The sequence below is a fragment of the Pimephales promelas genome, chromosome 1, assembly GCF_988280905.1.
Source record: "Pimephales promelas chromosome 1, fPimPro1.hap1.1, whole genome shotgun sequence".
In the NCBI taxonomy this organism is placed as follows: domain Eukaryota; kingdom Metazoa; phylum Chordata; class Actinopteri; order Cypriniformes; family Leuciscidae; genus Pimephales; species Pimephales promelas.
The window spans coordinates 15,147,459-15,166,669 of NC_142769.1; the positions used below are offsets into that span (position 1 = coordinate 15,147,459).

The following is a 19,211-nucleotide window of genomic DNA, read 5'->3' on the forward strand; positions in this document are numbered from 1 at the left end:
CACTGTTTGTGAGTGGAAGTTTGGTCTGTTGTGAATTCATATAAACAGGACCAAGGATAGTAATGACATCCTGCAAAGGTAGAAAAAAAGGTTATCAAGACAACATGCTAACACACTGGTAATTGTTAATTTTATATTAACCAATACAAACCTCCACTTGTTCTTTGGTGAGCCTGAAATGACCTCTAAATTCTGAGGGACTGTAGAGAGGGACAACATCCTTCACAAAATTGTCTATTTTTGGAACCATTCTATATAAGAAGAGGAATTGCACTCAGTATATGCATGTAGCCTAATTGAACACACGTATAGTCAAACTTCTATTATCAGTGTTTTATGTTGAATGGGGATTTTAATGAAATAATTGGTGTATAGATAAGTGTTGAAATTTGAGAAACACTCCATTATTTTTTGTCAGAATGAGTAATTTTCTATTTATACCAAAATAATAATAATTAATATTATTAATAAAAGGCAAGCAACAGTAGCTATTGATTACAAAACCCACCCATTACATTAGTAATACATTGCAAAGACTACAGTGCAGAATTGTAAAGACTGTATCGATACAGTAGTTTTATTCAACATTTGTCAGATATTGGTAGTAACTTGACAAGTAAATTGATCATGTGTCTATAAATTGTTTAAAAAGATACTCCTTACACATTTAACCTTTACTCACTTTCGTTGCTCATTGTGCTCAATTTCATGCAATAATAATGGAATTTCTATCGCTTCCAGTTCATCTGCGATAAAGAAAGCAAACACCACGTGATCTGCCATGACTGACGTAATTGCAGCAAACTACGGGAACCAGAAAGTGTCCGACTTCACGTCTCCGTTTGCAGCTCCTCCCCGCCTGCACGCGGCTAATCTCGCCGATCGGTTGCATCCAGCCGCAGCCGATGTCGAACACACCTATTATAACTGACCCCCCAGCGTGAGTTTTTCAAGGCGACCGTTATTTAGAACTTGCCACTTTAATGTTTCCATGGTGACGCGTCTTTGCTTGTCATGTGACACAGCACAACCAAAACACGGCACTGAATGATCTGCTTTTGTGTCAATTTTCCTTTTTTGTTAAAAATATTCATAAATGTATTAGCTATAACATGAAACACTGATATTCCGATTGTCAAATATGTGCAAGTGGATGGGTTTGGCATGGTTTAAACATCTTTATAACGATCGCGTTAGTTGAGCTTTTAGTTTCTTATCAGTTCAGAGAATCTGATCTGTTGGATTTACAACGTCAATTCCTCCACTTCTCACGAAATACATGATAGTAAGTGGCTGGTGAACTTGGAGAATAGGATCAAATGTAAAGTTTACACAATGTGTATCTGATATGAATAAAACGTGTTGTTGTCTTATTATAACTGAAAGGATTATTGCCGCTTCCATAGACATCAGTGTGTATTTTACAAACTCAAAATCATTGTTTTGCTAGTACTTATGTGTATTTAAATGTCTGAAACCTAAAATAAACATTGAAAACACTCAATAGTTGTGTTATATGACAGCTCTGAGTGCGTCTGTCTCTGGCTTAGCGCCAGCCAGCGCGCGAGAGCAAGTTTGAATTTAGCAGTTGATGACGTGATGCACTGACCGTTCTAATCACACTGCTGTGATCGTACACTCCAGGGATCAGCCAAGAAGACTGATCACACTGGTATGTGCGAAAAAGTGACGATTTTGTAAACACTTGCCTAGTTTAGGTCATCTTTTCGCGGACCACTAGGGGGCGATGGCGGACCACTAGTGGTCCGCGGACCACACTTTGAGAATTACTGACATAGATAATACAAATGATGCTTTAGGGGCTGCGTTTGTTTGCGTTTGTTTCCCTTTGGGGTCAAACAAAACGTTAGTGGTCCCACTCATCGTCTAAATCATACACTAGATTTAATTATATCATATGGAACCATTCCAACTGATATAGATATTATACCGCAAAGCGATGATGTCACTGATCATTACATGGTGACTTGCATAATACATACTGCTGAAATATGTCATGTTGCGCCACGTTATAGACCAGGCAGAACAATCCTTCCAACCAGTGGCGGCTGCTGGTCTTTCAAAGAGGGGAAGCTCTTTTTTCTTCTTCTTTTTTTTAAAATTTGACTGTCAGGTGTGGTGATGGTGAAAAGAGCGAGGACTCGATGCAGAGTTGATGGGCTTTATTTTATTGATAAAAAACAAAAACAAAAAACAAACAAGGGGAATAAATTGGGAGCAAAAAAGGCAGGTAACGAGGGAGGACAGGTGGGGCAAAATAACTAATAATCAGGAAACAAGATGGGAGTCAACACAATGACAGGAAAGCACATATTGTCACGTGTGAGAAAGAGGACCCAAAAGCAAAGGACAGTCAATGAGTGATTTAATATTCAGAAGAGTAACACAGGAGCCGTAAGGCGAGTAAATCCAACAATGGAATCTCAATGGTAATGGAACAGAAAGTCTCTTAATAACAGAACAGATAACTGCCGTCTGGATCAGCACGGACGGTCACTCAGAGGGCGAGACAGGCTGGGTCCGTAGAGGCACGGGAACGCCAATCCTGAACCACTCACGATGCTGGAAGTGTAGCAGAGTAGAGTCGAGGTAATACAGAGAACAGAACAGCTTGAACCAGACAGGACACGACACGACAGGATCAGGAGCGATATGCACAGGTACGTAACATAGAGCAATAATCTGACAAAGAACAATAAGAGAGAAGCCATGAAATAGAGAGTCTAATCAGAGATAGTGAGAAACAGTTGGGAAGGTAACGGGGAGGTAATGAGAGGATGAGCCACAGCTGGAGGTGACCGGGATAATGAATGAGTGATGCAAGTAATGTAATGTAAGATAGTGACCAGAAGGGGGCAGAGAAGGAAGAGAGAAAGAAAGAAAGAGCCAGGATCATGACAGTACCCTCCCCTCAAGGAGCGCCTCCTGGCGCAACAGAGGAGGACTGGCGTGAGCGATAGAAGTCATCAATCAGCGAGCGGTCCAGGACGTCCCGGGATGGAATCCAACATCTCTCCTCCGGACCGTATCCCTCCCAATCGACCAGAAATTGATAACCACGACCCCGGGGGCGAACATCGAGAAGTCTGCGAACCCTATAGACGGGAGCGCCCTCGACGCGGACAGGAGGAGTGACAGGCCGAGGGGGGGCACGAATGACGGGTTTAATACATGACACGTGAAAGACCGGGTGGACGCGCCGAAGATTGGCAGACAACTTGAGACGAACAGAGACAGGACTGAGTATCTTAAGAATACGGAAAGGCCCGATGAATTTAGGGGCCAGCTTGCGAGACGTGGACTGGAGAGGAAGATTAAGGGTAGATAACCAAACTCTCTGACCCACAGAATAACGGGGACTCTTGACCCGACGTCTATTAGCGGCCCGCCGGGTACGAGAACGAGACTTAACTAAAGCGGACCTAACCTCTCTCCAAGTACGCTTAGCACGTTGAATGAAGGCTTGAACGGACGGCACCTTAGATTCAGTCTCCTGAGACGAAAAGAGTGGAGGCTGGTATCCGAGACAGCATTGAAACGGAGATAAACCCGTGGCAGAGGATGGAGCAGAATTGAAAGCATATTCTGCCCAGGAAAGCTGTTCTGACCACGAAACCGGATTGCGAAAGGCGAGACTACGAAGGATGCGACCGATGGTCTGGTTGGCACGTTCCGCTTGACCGTTAGTTTGTGGGTGAAACCCGGAGGAGAGACTGGCCGACGCACCAATAAGACGGCAAAATTCTTTCCAAAACAAGGAAGAGAATTGGGAACCCCTATCAGATACGACGTCAGAGGGAAGACCGTGGATCTTAAAAACCTGGTCGACGATAATCTGGGCCGTCTCCCTAGCAGATGGGAGCTTGGGTAACGGAATAAAGCGAGCGGTCTTAGAAAAGCGATCAACGACGGTCAGTATCACGGTGTTCCCCTGGGAGGAGGGAAGACCCGTGATAAAATCCAAAGCAATATGTGACCAAGGACGGAACGGTAACGGGAGAGGACGCAGTAGCCCGGCCGGAGGCGAATTACCCGACTTAGTCTGGGCGCATACCGTACACGAAGCGACAAAACGACGGACGTCGCGCTCACGAGAGGGCCACCAGAATCTTTGACGGATGGCGGCGATGGTGCCCCTAACGCCGGGATGGGCAAATAATTTGGATGAGTGACCCCATTGAAGAACCGCGAGGCGAGCGGACGGAGGAACGAACAGAAGACCCCTGGGACAAAGACGAGGGGTAATAGCGTGGGCTAAAGAGCGCTTGACCAAACGTTCTATTCCCCAGACAGCTGCCCCCACCACCACGCCCTTAGGAAGGATCTCCTCCTTAATGGGAATAACCTCTGGGGAAGTAAACTGTCGCGAGAGAGCGTCTAGCTTGAGGTTCTTGGACCCGGGACGATAGGAGATGGAGAAATTGAAACGCGTAAAGAATAGCGCCCAACGAGCCTGGCGCGCGCATAGTCTCTTAGCGGTGCGGATATACTCAAGATTCCTGTGATCTGTCCAGACCACGAACGGGACCACTGAACCCTCTAGCCAGTGGCGCCACTCTCCGAGAGCTAGACGAATGGCTAATAACTCGCGGTTACCAACATCATAATTTCGTTCGGCGGGCGAAAGGCGATGTGAAAAGTAAGCGCAGGGATGAACCTTCTCGTCAGAAGATGAGCGCTGGGAGAGAATAGCCCCAACGCCCACCTCTGAGGCATCAACCTCAACAATGAACTGTCTAGAGACATCAGGAGTACGCAAAATAGGGGCAAAGGAAAAAAGAGACTTGAGACGATCAAAAGCGGTCTGAGCCTCCTGCGTCCAGGAAAATTGGACCCTGGCGGACGTGAGGGCTGAGAGCGGGGCGGCAATCTGGCTAAAGTTGCGGATAAAGCGACGATAAAAATTCGCAAAACCTAAGAACCGTTGCAGAGCAACACGCGATTCCGGCACGGGCCAATCCGTGACCGCACGGACCTTCGAGGAATCCATGCTTACTACCTCCGCGGAAATAATTGACCCTAGAAAAGAGATGGACTGAACGTCGAAAGTACACTTTTCGGCCTTAACAAACAATCGGTTCTCGAGAAGACGCTGGAGGACTTGTCTCACGTGCTGAGTGTGGACTTGGAGAGAGGGAGAGAAGATCAAAATATCGTCAAGATAGACGAAAACGAAAATATTCAGCATGTCTCTGAGCACGTCATTTATTAGCGCCTGGAACACGGCTGGAGCGTTGACCAATCCGAAAAGAAGAACGCGATATTCGAAGTGCCCAAGGGGCGTATTAAACGCGGTCTTCCATTCGTCTCCCCTCCTAATGCGGACAAGGTGGTAAGCGTTACGAAGATCTAGCTTTGAAAAGATCTTAGCTCCCTGCAAGATCTCGAAAGCTGAAGACATAAGTGGCAAGGGGTAACGATTCTTGACCGTTATGTCATTCAAACCTCGATAATCTATGCAGGGTCGCAACGATCCATCCTTCTTCTTAACGAAGAAAAAACCCGCACCAGCAGGGGAGGAGGAGGGAACAATGGTACCCGCCTCGAGCGAGTCAGACAAATACTTCTCTAGGGCTTCGCGTTCGGGCGCGGAGAGCGAATAGAGCCTCCCACGGGGAGGGGTGGTGCCAGGCAGGAGATCGATGGCACAATCATACGGCCGGTGAGGAGGAAGAGAGGTGGCCCTGGAACGACTAAAGACCGCTCGAAGATCATGGTACTCCCGGGGAACTCCAGCCAAATCTCCCAGCTCCTCCTGAAAAACAGAGACAGAAGAGACAGGAGGAACAGCAGACACCAAACACTTAACATGACACGACAAATTCCAAGACAAAATTGAACCTCTGGCCCAGTTAATCTGGGGATTATGTTCGACTAACCAGGGGTGTCCTAAAATTACTGGACTAGAAGGAGATTGCAAAACTAAAAAAGAAATTGTCTCTCGATGATTGCCTGAGATGGTGAGACTCACCGGGGCGGTGGCAAAGCGGGCTCTAGTGAGGATACTACCATCAAGTGCGTGGATGGAAGTGACGTCATCACGTTCTAGGAGGGTAATCCCCTGTCTTCTAGCCCAACCTTCATCCACGAAATTTCCCTCGGCTCCAGAATCGATCAAAACCTGACAAGAGGTGGAATACCCAGGCCAGCGGAGTAGTGCGGGAAAAGTAGTGCGCGTGCGTGTCGGAGGGTCCAGGACTGACGCGCTCACCAGTAACCCTCTCTCTACTGGTGAGCGTTGGCTTTTACTGGACACGAGGCGACACGGTGAGAAGCAGAAGCACAGTACATGCAGAGGCGAGCCATGATACGACGTTGACGTTCGGCTGCGGAGATCCGTAACCCTCCCAGCTGCATGGGCTCAGCGTCGGAGGTGGGAGATGGAGCAGATGAGGGAACCGGAGTAGTGAGTAGAGCTCTCTCCAGACCCCGGCTGCGACGGCGCATCTCAAAACGCTTCTCCACCCGAATGGCCAAGTCGATAAGAGGGTCCAGTCGAGTCGGTGTCTCCCGGGCAAGTATCTCGTCCTTAATGTCCGCATTGAGCCCCTCGAGAAAGCGGGCAACTAGGGCAGGCTCGTTCCAGTCGCAAGAAGCAGATAAGGTGCGAAACTCAATCGAGAAATCTGCTGCTGACCTTCTTCCTTGGCGCAGCGTAGACATGAGACGAGAAGCCTCCGCCCCATATGCAGAGCGGTCAAACACCCTCAACATCTCCTCCTTGAAAGCGGAATAGCGGCGAAGACAGTCAGCCTCCGAAGTCCACATTGCGGTTCCCCACTCCCGCGCTCGGCCAGTCAGTAAGGAGACGACAAAGGCAATGCGGGAACGATCAGTAGCGTAAGTGGAGGTCTGCAGTGAAAAGACAACCTCACACTGAGTCAAAAAGGACCTGCATTCCTTGGGCTCACCGGAATAACACGGCGGGATGTTCACTCTCGGCTCAGGCGTATCCCGCCCTCGAGAAGAGGAAGGATCAGTGCGGAGATGCTGGAGCTGCTGGACAATGTCGGTGACACGAGTCGCCAGAGAATCCAGAACAGATAACTGCCGTCTGGATCAGCACGGACGGTCACTCAGAGGGCGAGACAGGCTGGGTCCGTAGAGGCACGGGAACGCCAATCCTGAACCACTCACGATGCTGGAAGTGTAGCAGAGTAGAGTCGAGGTAATACAGAGAACAGAACAGCTTGAACCAGACAGGACACGACAGGATCAGGAGCGATATGCACAGGTACGTAACATAGAGCAATAATCTGACAAAGAACAATAAGAGAGAAGCCATGAAATAGAGAGTCTAATCAGAGATAGTGAGAAACAGTTGGGAAGGTAACGGGGAGGTAATGAGAGGATGAGCCACAGCTGGAGGTGACCGGGATAATGAATGAGTGATGCAAGTAATGTAATGTAAGATAGTGACCAGAAGGGGGCAGAGAAGGAACAGAGAAAGAAAGAAAGAGCCAGGATCATGACACATATGGCACAACAAATACATGACAAGCACAAGCCATGTGCTCATACCAAACATGACAAAAACACATGACCGATAAAACAAATTAAAAAGCAATTGTGCTCACACAAAATGAGACCTGAAGAACGATGAGAACACTCATAAGACACGTGTTCACACAGAAAATGACAACATGAAAGCACTCAGCTAGTGTAAAACACAAGCTGTGTGCTATACAGCACAAGACAAAACATGAGATGAAAGCACGCGGCCGATGTAAACACAAACCATGTGCCACACAATACACAACACACTGAACACAGCGAACACGACAAGACAGAACGCTAACGTTACGCATGAGTACGACCATAAGGTCATCCTGTGCACTCACAACCGAAAACAAACACGCGGAGAATGCATGTCCGAATTCCAACACAAAAGTGAAACCAAACTAGACAGATGTGCCGTGATTCAAACACCACGCCCGCACATGTAACAAGACACCTGACATCGACGGAAGAAATGTGGGAATTAGGTTGAACTGTAAAATATCTGATGAAAATTGCAAATACTTAGAAATATGTTACAGCAGTTCGTCTTTCGAGTAAAATACACACAAAATCCACGACGAGACTGAGCACGAAGTCTTTAAAATAGCTTCCGCGTCAGCGATTTTTTTATTGGGTGAAATCGCTGTCAATCAAAAGGAGATGCAATCCTCCAATCATCACGCGGACGCCCGGACGCCAGGCCAGCCCACTTCCCTATTCACCCCAGAGACGCCCGGCGTCCGTGGGCGGGACATAATCGCAGCATTTATCCAATGACCGTCTAGTTTAACAGCACTAAAAAAAACTGTCCATTGAAGTCAATGGACGCCGAGCTTCAACGGGGAAATGCCATAGGAAAATGCACTGTGACGCGCTACAGGTATGCATGAGAAGGAGATCAAGTCAGCCGACCTGCTATTTGTAGCTTATTCTGAACGAACTCGTGTTCGAGATTACCGTGTTCTAACGCATTTTTACTCATTAAAATGTTAACACAATAGTACACATTTGATCATTATTTGTTTGACATTATAGGGGAAGCTGAGCTTCCCTTGCAGTCTTAAAGAAATCTCCACTGCTTCCAACCACTATAGATGGATTCTCAAATAGCTTACCTGATCTATCTAAGCTGCTAAGTGAACCCAAACAAACAGATGAATTAGAGGAAATGACTAGCAGTTTAAGCACCATTTTTACTAGTACATTAGATATTGTTGCACCAATTAGATTAAAAAAGGTTAGAGAGAAAACTAAGCACCATGCTTTAGTGCTACGCATGCTATCAAGAGAGAAACTCGCAACTTAGAGCGTAAATGGAAACAAACTAATTTAGAGGTCTTTAGAATCGCGTGGAAAGACAGTATGTCACGTTATAAAAAGGCCCTAAAAACAGCCAGGGCTGAGCATCTCCGCAAACTAATAGAAAATAACGTCTCGGTTACGTATGTAACCCTCGTTCCCTGAGTAGGGAACGGAGACGTTACGTCAGAAGTGACGGAGATTGGGGGTTTCGCATAGAAAGCCAATCCTCTTCGAGTATTTAAACACGAGCCAATGGCATGCAATGCCTTGGGGCTGCGGAAATTTGCATAGCGTACTCCGCCCTACTCCGTGAGTATAAAAGGAGGAAGTGAACGCAACCGCAGTATGTCTTCGCTGAGGAGCCAAGACTGAACTCGGCATCTACCCAGCGATACAGCAGAAGTGGCAGGGAGACGTAACGTCTCCGTTCCCTACTCAGGGAACGAGGGTTACATACGTAACCGAGACGTTCCCTTTCGTAGTCACTTCGAGTTACGTCAGAAGTGACGGAGATTGGGGGTCTGTGCCATCACGCCAACTTCAGGCTGTCTTCCAGTGCCCTGCGAAAGTCTGAACCCCCGAGCCTTACCTGTTTTCCTTAGGGGATCCGACTTAGACACAGGATTACCAAGGTACACTGGGAAACATATCCCGAAGGGGACATGCTACCAGCTGCCTACCGAAGGGAGGACTTACGAATACACATATGGCCACATAGGAGCACATATGGAATCACTGGAGCACCAACCGCAGGTGGCTACTAATTTCAGCTCCAGGGGTGGCAGATGGCTTGCCAAGGGAAGACACATGCTCAGAGAGGCTTACAGTGGATAATACACATGAGACGGTTACCATGGGGGGAACCGTACGCATGGAGGCACCTAGCCAGCATCCAGAGCCACAGCAGTGGTGCCCGCATCGTCGGTGCTGGAGGACTCAAGGCTTCAATGGAAGAACTGAGGAAATATCGCACTTATCCAGTCCGGGGAGTGGAGTGGCGAGCAAGCGAAGACACCTGAGCGGATCCAGAACTGGCCGAAACGAGTACGTGAGAGGATACCGGCTCAATTCGCAGATTATAGAATCTGGCGAAGGTGTTGGGTGTCGCCCAGCCTGCAGCTCTGCAGATGTCTGTTAGCGAGGCGCCGTGCGCTAAAGCCCAAGAGGAGGCCACACTCCGAGTGGAATGGGCCGTCACACCCAGGGGGCACGGAAGGCCTTGCTGCTGGTAAGACAAAGCAATGGCATCCACTATCCAGTGGGACAGCCGTTGCTTTGAGAGAGCCCTTCCCTTCTGGCTCCCCCCATGACAGACAAAGAGCTGGTCTGAGGTCCTGAAACACTGCGTTCTGTCGACATAGGTGCGTGAGCACGTACCGGACAGAGCAGTGCCAAGGCTGGGTCTGCCTCCTCCAGGGGCAGCGCTTGCAGGTTCACCACCAGGTCCCGGAGGGGAGTGGTAGGAACCTTGGGCATATATCCAGGCCGGGGTCTCAGGAATACGTGAGAGTAAGCCGGCCCGAACTCCAGGCACACTTCGTCAACAGAGAGTGCGAGCAGGTCCCTTACTCTCCTGATGGAGACCAATGCAATCAGGAGTGCTGTCACATAGGACAGGGCAAAAACTCTACCGACTGCAAAGGCTCCAGGGGAGGCCTCTGCAGAGCACCCAGGTCTACTGAGAGGTCCCCAGAGGGCAGGAGGGGAGGGAGGGGATTTAGCCCCCTCGCTCCCCTCAGGAACCTGATGACCAGGTCATGCTTCCCATAGACTTACCTTTCACTGCATCATGAGACGCGGCAATGGCCGCGACATAAATCCAAGGGGTGGAGGGCGACAGCCTACGCTCCAACCCCTCTTGCAGGAAGGAAGCACGACTCCGATCGAACATCTCCGGGGGTCTTCTCAGCGAGAAGAACACCAATTGACGAAGAGGTTCCACTTCAACGCATAAAGGTGTCTCGTGGACGACGCTCTTGCGGAAGTGATGGTTGCCGCCACCGCAGGTGGCAGCGAACTCAAACCTGCCTCGTCCCGTCCTGGAGCCACACGTGCAGCCTCCAAGATCGGGACAAGGGTGCCACAGAGTGCCCCGTCTCTGAGAGAGTGCGGTCTCAGAGGAATAGGCCAAGGAGGTGCTGTCGCGAGGAGCATGAGTTCGGAGAACCACGTCTTGGTGGGCCAGTAGGGGGCTACCAGCAAGACCTGCTCCTCGTCCTCCTTGATCTTGCACAACACCCGTGCAAGGAGGCTCACTGGGGGAACGCACACTTGCGTGGGCCCCGTGGCCAGCTGTGCGCCAGCGCATCCGAGCCGAGAGAGCCGCGGGTCAGAGAATAAACTGGGCGCAGTGGGACGAGTCCCGAGAGGCGAACAGGTCTATCTGTGCCTCCCCGAACTGGTCCCAAATCAGCTGGACCGACTGGGGATGGAGTCGCCATTCGCCGGAGATGGAACGGGCCCGGGACAGCTCGACGGCTGCCCGGTTCCGGTCTCCAGGAATGTAGCTGCACGAAGGGACCTCAGGTGCTTCTGACTCCATATCAAGAGGTGGCGGGCGAGCTGCGACAACCGGCGCGAGCGTAGACCCCCCTGGTGGTAGATGTACGCTACTGCCGTAGTGTTGTCTGAGCGGACAAGCACATGCTGGCCCTTGAGCACGCTCGGAAGCGGTGCCGGGCGAGCCGTGCTGCCAACAGCTCGAGGCAATTGATGTGCATGAGGCGCTGGGCTCCTGTCCAGGAACCGGCGGCTGCATGCCCATTGCACATGGCACCCCAACCCGTGGTAGACGCATCCGTGGAGACAACGAGATGCCTGGAAACTCGCTGAATAGGGACCCTGTCCGTAAAAAGCTGAGGTTCGACCACGGGAAGAAGGTTCGGCGGCACGTCGGAGTACTGGAACTCGGAGCGAGCCGCGATGCCATGCCCACCTCGGGACTCGATCGCGAAGCCACAGCTGAAGCGGTCTCATATGAAGCAAACCGAGCGGCGTACCGCGGATGCCATATGCCCCAGGAGCCTCTGAAATAGTTTCAGTGGAACCGCACTCTTGCCCTCGAACTGTCGAAGACAAGCCAGCAGTGAGTGCGCGCGCTCGTCGTGAGCTGCGCGGACATGGCGACCGAGTCTATCTCCATGCCGAGAAAAGAGATCCTCTGCACGGGGCAAAGTTTGCTCTTTTCCCGGTTGACCCGAAGGCCCAGACGGGCTTGGTGCCGTAGCACCAGGTCTCTGTGTTCGCAAACCCGAGCTCGAGAGTGTGCTAGTATCAGCCAGTCGTCGAGATAGTTCAGTGTGCGAACCCCGTGTTCGCGAAGGGGAACAAGGGCTGCCTCGACGATCTTCGTGAAGACGCGAGGGGACAGAGCTAACCCGACTGGGAGAACGGCGTACTGATATGCCTGGCCCTCGAAGGCAAACCGAAGAAACGGTCTGTGTCGAGGGAGAATGGAGACATGGAAGTACGCGTCCTTCAGGTCGATCGCTGCAAACCAATCCTGATACCGAACACATTCGAAAATGCGTTTGGCCGTGAGCATTCTGAACGGTAGTCGATGGAGAGAACGGTTCAAAATGCGCAGGTCCAGGATCGGTCGTAACCCACCGGTCTTTTTTGGGGACAATGAAGTAGGGGCTGTAAGCCCGGACCTCACCTCGGCTGGAGGGACCGTCTCGATTGCACCCTTCGCCAGCAGGGTCGCAATCTCCGCTCTCAAGACTGGGGCATTGCCACCAACCATCGCGGAGCGAACTCCCCTGAAGCGGGGAAGAGACCGTGCGAACTGAATCGCGTAGCCGAATCTGATCGTTCTGATGACCCAGTGGGATACCCGGGAAGCGCTAGCTAGGCTTCCAGGAAGTGAGCCAACGGGGTCATGCGAACCACAGACGTCCCCCCGGAGGGGCAGCGTGGCGGGTCGACTGGCACGCGTGCAGGAGTTACCCCGCTCGGATGCGTCGAAGCCCGCTCCCCGACAGAAGAGACCAGGGAAGGCAGAGCGTTCCACGGGGGTCTGTTCTGCCGGGGGTCTGGCGACAGAGGGGGAAGGGATTGGCGTAGCCCGGGGACGACACACGCACCCTTCCGCGCCCTCCGAGACAGAGAGGAATGAACGGGGCGACGCAATGGACGTCGTGCGCGCTCATGCCAGTCTGTGTGCTCCATGACAGTGTCAGCTTTTCCTCAACCAGCTCAGGGAGCTAGCTAGAACAAAAGATTCTCCACCGGCCCTCCACCGGGGAAGGAGGGGCCCTGCCACCGCCTCCTGAGAAAAACCATGACACTATCACTGAGCGGCCCGCCTCAGGAACATCGCTTCGCCTGGCGTTTAGCGGGGCACACGGCCTGAGGGGGGGGGGGGGGGGACGCTTACCTGTGGCCTCCTCCGCGACGCGAACCGGCTGAAGGCTGCTGCTGGGGCCGCGTGGGAGGGAAGGGAGCCGCAGGGGGGCGTCCTTGGCGGCGAGCTGACGGAGGCGTCCGAGCCGACGGCTGGTTGGAGGCAGCAGCTGGCCGTCGGGGCAGAGAAACCGCCTTCGTCTGCTCCTAGGCGGTCGAGAAGTGCTGGGCAAAGTCCTGGACCGCACCGCCGAACATATGATGCTCCTGGACCACAGCGGTGGGCATCACCTGACCAAGGGAGCGAGCGACCGCCTCCGTGACCCGTTTAAGGACAAGGTAGGCGGCAGGCTCGCAGCTCGCTTGGTCCGTCACCTCCTCGTGCACATTCCTGAGCAGCTAGCTTTGTAGGTGCTCATCATATGCAGGGCGGAGGCTGCCTGTCCCGCCGCTCTACAGAATCGCGCCGCCATAGACGACGAGAACCCATAGGCTTTGGAGGGGCATCTGAGAGCAACCGCCGGTTGACCGGGGGAGCCCCAGCGTACCCACAGACAGCCGCATCGCCGAGGGGAGGAAGGGCGGGGAACTAAAGCACGCCTTTTTTTTTTTTTTTTTTTTTTTTTAATTATTTATTTATTTATTTTTTAGTGCGTGTCAGTTCCGCATGCAACTCGGGGAAAAAAGGAAATTGGGGTTGGCCGTGGCCGTAAGGCGGCAGCGTTACCCAAAAACCAATTATTCAGCCGCGAGAGATCGGGATGGGGCAGAGTTCCACCCCCACCCGATGCTCACGGACGCCCGAGATAGCACGGCCCTCATCGCGGGATCAGACACGGCGGCGCTGACGCTCCCGAGGGAGGCAACGCGGCCGCATCCTCACTTCCCGAGGAGTCAAGCCCGCCTAGTGATGCTGTGATCGACATCGCATCATCATCTGGAGCGCTGCCCGAATCAACCGGTGCCACCAAAGAAGCAACCGACTGAATCGAACTAACGCTCGCTGGCTCTCGCACTGAGGCGGGAGGTGTGGCCCGAGGAATCGTCGGGGCTTTGTCCCACACCATCACCGTAAAATCATCAGGTCCCCGGGTCGACGGGCCCCCTATGGAGGAAACCGATCGAGCGGGGGGGACCGGGACTCTCACTCAAGTGAGATCATTGAGTCTCGACCTCAGTGTAGAGATGGTCATGTTCCCACAGAAGGAACATGAGTCATCCACGAACGCTGCTGCTGCATGCTGAAATGCCCAGGCATACAGAGCAGCGATCGTGACCATCAGATGACGACAGAAATCAACCACACCCAGAAGAACACGGGCGAACCGTCTTTAAAAAGACGTGCGCGTGCAGCTCTTTCAATGAGAGGAGGAAATTCACTCTTTCAGCGCTGAAGCGACCAGGGAGAAGCGCAAAGTCTGGCAGACCACTGCTCAGATCGCAGGCGATGCAGAATCTCGCTGGGTACCGCCGTCACACCAACACTGAAGAGGACGCTCGTCTCGAAGAGTCTTGAACAGTGCTTTCAGGAGTGAAGAGGTTCTCTTGGCTCCGAAGCGAAAACATACTGCGGTTGCGTTCACTTCCTCCTTTTATACTCACGGAGTAGGGCGGAGTACGCTATGCAAATTTCCGCAGCCCCAAGGCATTGCATGCCATTGGCTCGTGTTTAAATACTCGAAGAGGATTGGCTTTCTATGCGAAACCCCCAATCTCCGTCACTTCTGACGTAACTCGAAGTGACTACGAAAGGGAACCAAAATTATCCAAGGTTTTTATTTAACACCGTGGCTAGACTAACAAATAAACAGACATCACCAGAGCAGAATATTCCGTTACAGTTTAGTAGTAATGATTTTATTAATTACTTCAATGAGAAAATAGAAAGCATCTGAAACACATAAATGTACAATCCTCTGTGGTGTCTTGTGATTCAGCCTCAATTATGGCCCCTCTAGAACAACTACACCGCTTTACGACAGGAAGAGCTAAATAAACTTATCATTGCATCTAAACCAACAACATGTTCATTAGATCCAATACCCACTAAACTACTGAAACAACTCTTACCTGTAGTGGAAGAGCCTCTCCTCAATATTATTAACTCATCTTTATCTTTAGGTCATGTTCCAAAAATATTCAAGCTGGCAGTAATAAAACCTCTCATTAAGAAATTGCAATTAGATCCAAATAACTTAGCAAATTACAGACCCATTTCAAATCTTCCATTTATGTCCAAAATACTAGAAAAAGTTGTGTCCGCTCAATTGTGCTCTTTTTTTGCAAGAAAATGATATCTATGAAAAATTCCAGTCGGGATTCAGACCGCATCATAGTACAGAAACTGCGCTAGTTAAAATTACAAATGATTTACTTTTAGCTTCTGACCAAGGCTGTATTTCAATACTAGTTCTACTTGATCTTAGCGTTGCGTTCGACACTATAGATCATAAAATACTCTTGGATCGACTACAAAACTAGTAAACTACTGGTATTCAGGGACAGGCATTAAGCTGGTTTAGATCGTACTTATCGGACCGTTATCATTTTGTCTGTTTAAATGTTGAAAAATCAAAGATAACGTCAGTAGACTATGGAGTACCGCAAGGATCAGTGTTAGGCCCTCTGCTATTCTCAATATACTGTATATGCTGCCACTTGGTAATATCATAAGAAAACATGGAATTAATTTCCACTTTTACGCTGACAACACTCAATTATATATTTCATCACGACCAGATGAAAACACTAACTCATCTAAATTGACAGAGTGTCTCAAAGATATAAAATGCTGGATGACGCGTAATTTCCTGTTATTAAATTCAGATAAAGCAGAGGTATTACTTATTGGTCCAAAAAACTACACACAAAACCTCTTACAATACAACTTTAATATAGAAGGATGTCCTGTTACTTTATCCACTAAAGTAAAAGACCTGGGTGTTATACTAGACCGCAACTTCTTTCGAAAATCATATTTCATATGTTACAAGAACAGCCTTTTTCCACCTTAGAAACATTGCTAAGCTACGTAACATGCTATCTGTTTCTGATGCAGAAAAGTTAGTTCATGCATTCATGACCTCGAGACTAGATTACTGTAATTCTTTATTAGCCGGTTGCCCTGCATCCTCAATAAACAAGCTACAGTTAGTACAAAATGCAGCTGCTAGAGTTCTTACTAGGTCAAGAAAATATGATCATATAACACCGATTTTATCATCTCTACACTGGTTACCTATTAAGTTCCATATCAATTACAAAATACTACTATTGACCTATAAAGCCCTAAATGGTTTAGCTCCTGTGTATTTAATGGACCTTCTTTCGCCCTACAATCCACCGTGTTCTTTAAGATCACTAAATTCGAGGCTTCTGGTCATTCCTAGGATATCTAAGTCCACTAAAGTAGGGAGGGCATTCTCGCATTTAGCTCCAAAACTCTGGAATAGCCTTCCCGATACGGTCCGAGGCTCTGACTCACTATCACAGTTTAAAACTAGATTAAAGACGCATCTCTTTAGTCAAGCATTCACATAATGCTTAACCTTTTATTCCTCTGTTGAATCAGATCAGATGCATTAATACTATAAAACTTGAAACGTCTGTAGGTTATTTGTATTGGTTGCATAGTATTTACAGTCATTACTTTCCTGTGTGTATTGTGTGGATGACGGGTGGTTGGGCAGATATTGTGTTTTGCGGTAGGTGGTATGCCATACGGAACCGTTGCCACTGAAACGCATTTCCGCGACAGTGGGGCTCGACAGCCTTAGTCAAACGGGTAGGCGCGTATGGCTGGGTTGCGGAGAGTTTGGGTTGCGGAGAGTTTGTGAGATTGTGGTTTTTTAACATCTACTCTTGTGTAATGGAAATCATTATGAACATCAGCTATGCTACTTATTATTGAAATTGTTTATCTGCCTTTCTGCCGTTATCTCGGGACGCTTGTCCCAAGAAAAATGGCGTTCGTCAGCCCCAGTTTTGTATCCATCCTCTCACGGAGACTTCAGATGCCCTAACGCCTGTGAAGAGACGACTCAGCACCGACGATATGTTATGCCCTTAATATTACATGTTTAACTAAATGTATTTTTTCCATGTACTTTTCTGAAATGCACTTTCTGTAAAGCTGCTTTGAAACAATATGTATGTTGGCCAGAGGAGAACTGGCCCCAACTGAGCCTGGGTTGTCCCAAGGTTTTTTTTCTCCACAATCACCTGATGGAGTTTTGGTTCCTTGCCACTGAAGCCTTGCTTTTGGCTTGCTTAGTTGGGAACATTTAATGTTCAACAACATTATTGATCTGTGTTGTATTACTTTCATGTTATCACTGTGAAGCTGCTTTGATACAATCTGTATTGTAAAAAGCACTATATAAATAAATGTGACTTGACTTGACTTGACTCCGGTCCAGATGTAAATAATAGTGTCGAACTGCAGTGTCAGTTTGAGGCAGAATCAGACCGATCGTCGTTGTCGTAGACACAAAATAACATAACTAGTAGCCTAGTGGCTATAAAGCCAGCGCTGGCATTTGAAAAAAAAAAAAAAAACACAAGGCTACGTCAGGAATTATACATGCACATTTAAAATGATTAAGTCTTAGCCTACTTACAGGTTGTGGCCCATAAACTGCTGCCTCTTGTTTTAAAGTTGAAACTGCTTGATGTTTTAGTAACAGTTTCTTGTTGAATCCGGTGTTGAATTCGTGGAGATTCTGGAAGCTGTCTTCCGTAAAATGCGCAGCTCAGAGAGCTAAATTACGATCCTTATTTTCAGGAACATAATCAAAATTGTATCCATTGTTGACGAAGCACAGTGTCCGTGGGAAGCTCGAACACAGAAGACCTGACAGCTGGATGAACATGACACACTCGACGAGCCGCAGAAATATGGCAATGCCCCGGAGGGAGGGTTGAGGCAAATGTATGGGTAAGTGACATCTAAAACCCAGCTGTAGTCCCAATCAAGTCGTTTTTGTAGGCAATATACTTCCTGATTTTTAAAAGACGATATCTCTGTTTACACTAAACTTTCAGCGCTGCAACTTTGCAGATACTGTTCATGCACCAACAGCAACATTACGTTTGTTCACAGTGCACACTGGGGAGCACAGATGATTATTTTCATGCCCTATGGAGCTGTCAATCAGTTCACTCATTCTGGATATCAGTGACCACAAAACTGTCCGTTATCATCTTATTGTCATAGTACTATTGTCACTACTGTTGCAGATTGCTAGAGCTTATGTTACTATTGTTGTCATGAATATTATCATTATAAATGTCACAGGTCGAGGGGAGGAACGCTCGGGTGACCAACCACCCCCCCTCTAACTGAGTCACCACCGTGAGGAGCCGACACCACAGGCACACAACAGAGGACCCGGAGACAGAGATAAATTTCAAAGGAGTAACAATCTTTATTAAGCCAAAGGTTTCTCACAGTTCAAGAGACTCTCGGCGATGTATGATGATGGAGCAGGGGGGTTGAAGCTTACTTCTCCCCAGCGGTGCTGCAGACTTCCAGACCCAAGAGAAAGTATGTCAGGTAAGGATTCTTCACGGTACAAAGTACTCTCGTTGGTGCACAGTAATGAAGCAGTGGATTAAAAGCTTACTTTTCCCCCAGCGGTGCTGCAGACTTCCAGACTCAGACAGCAAGTATGGCAGGTAAGGATTCTTCACAGTACAGAGTACTCTCGTTGGTGCACGATAATAAAGCAGTGGATTAAAAGCTTACTTTTCCCCCAGCGGTGCTGCAGACTTCCAGACTCAGACAGTAAGTATGGCAGGTAAGGATTCTTCACAGTACAGAGTACTCTCGTTGGTGCACGATAATAAAGCAGTGGATTAAAAGCTTACTTTTCCCCCAGCGGTGCTGCAGACTTCCAGAGTCGGACAGCAAGTATGGCGGGTAAGGATTCTTCACAGTACAGAGTACTCTCGTTGGTGCACGATAATAAAACAGTGGATTAAAAGCTTACTTTTCCCCCAGCGGTGCTGCAGACTTCCAGACTCAGACAGCAAGTATGGCGGGT

At 49.2% G+C, this 19,211-nt stretch overlaps 1 long non-coding RNA gene across 1 annotated transcript in view; it reads left to right on the forward strand.

The window, feature by feature from the left end:
* LOC148998384 (uncharacterized) overlaps positions 1-18,464 on the forward strand; it is a 28,354-nt gene extending 9,890 nt beyond the window's left edge. The window contains exons 2-3 of the long non-coding RNA XR_016153281.1: positions 17,951-18,103; positions 18,269-18,464. This is a non-coding gene — a long non-coding RNA (uncharacterized LOC148998384). The remainder of the gene's footprint in view (positions 1-17,950; positions 18,104-18,268) is intronic.
* Positions 18,465-19,211: the final 747 nt, after the last annotated feature.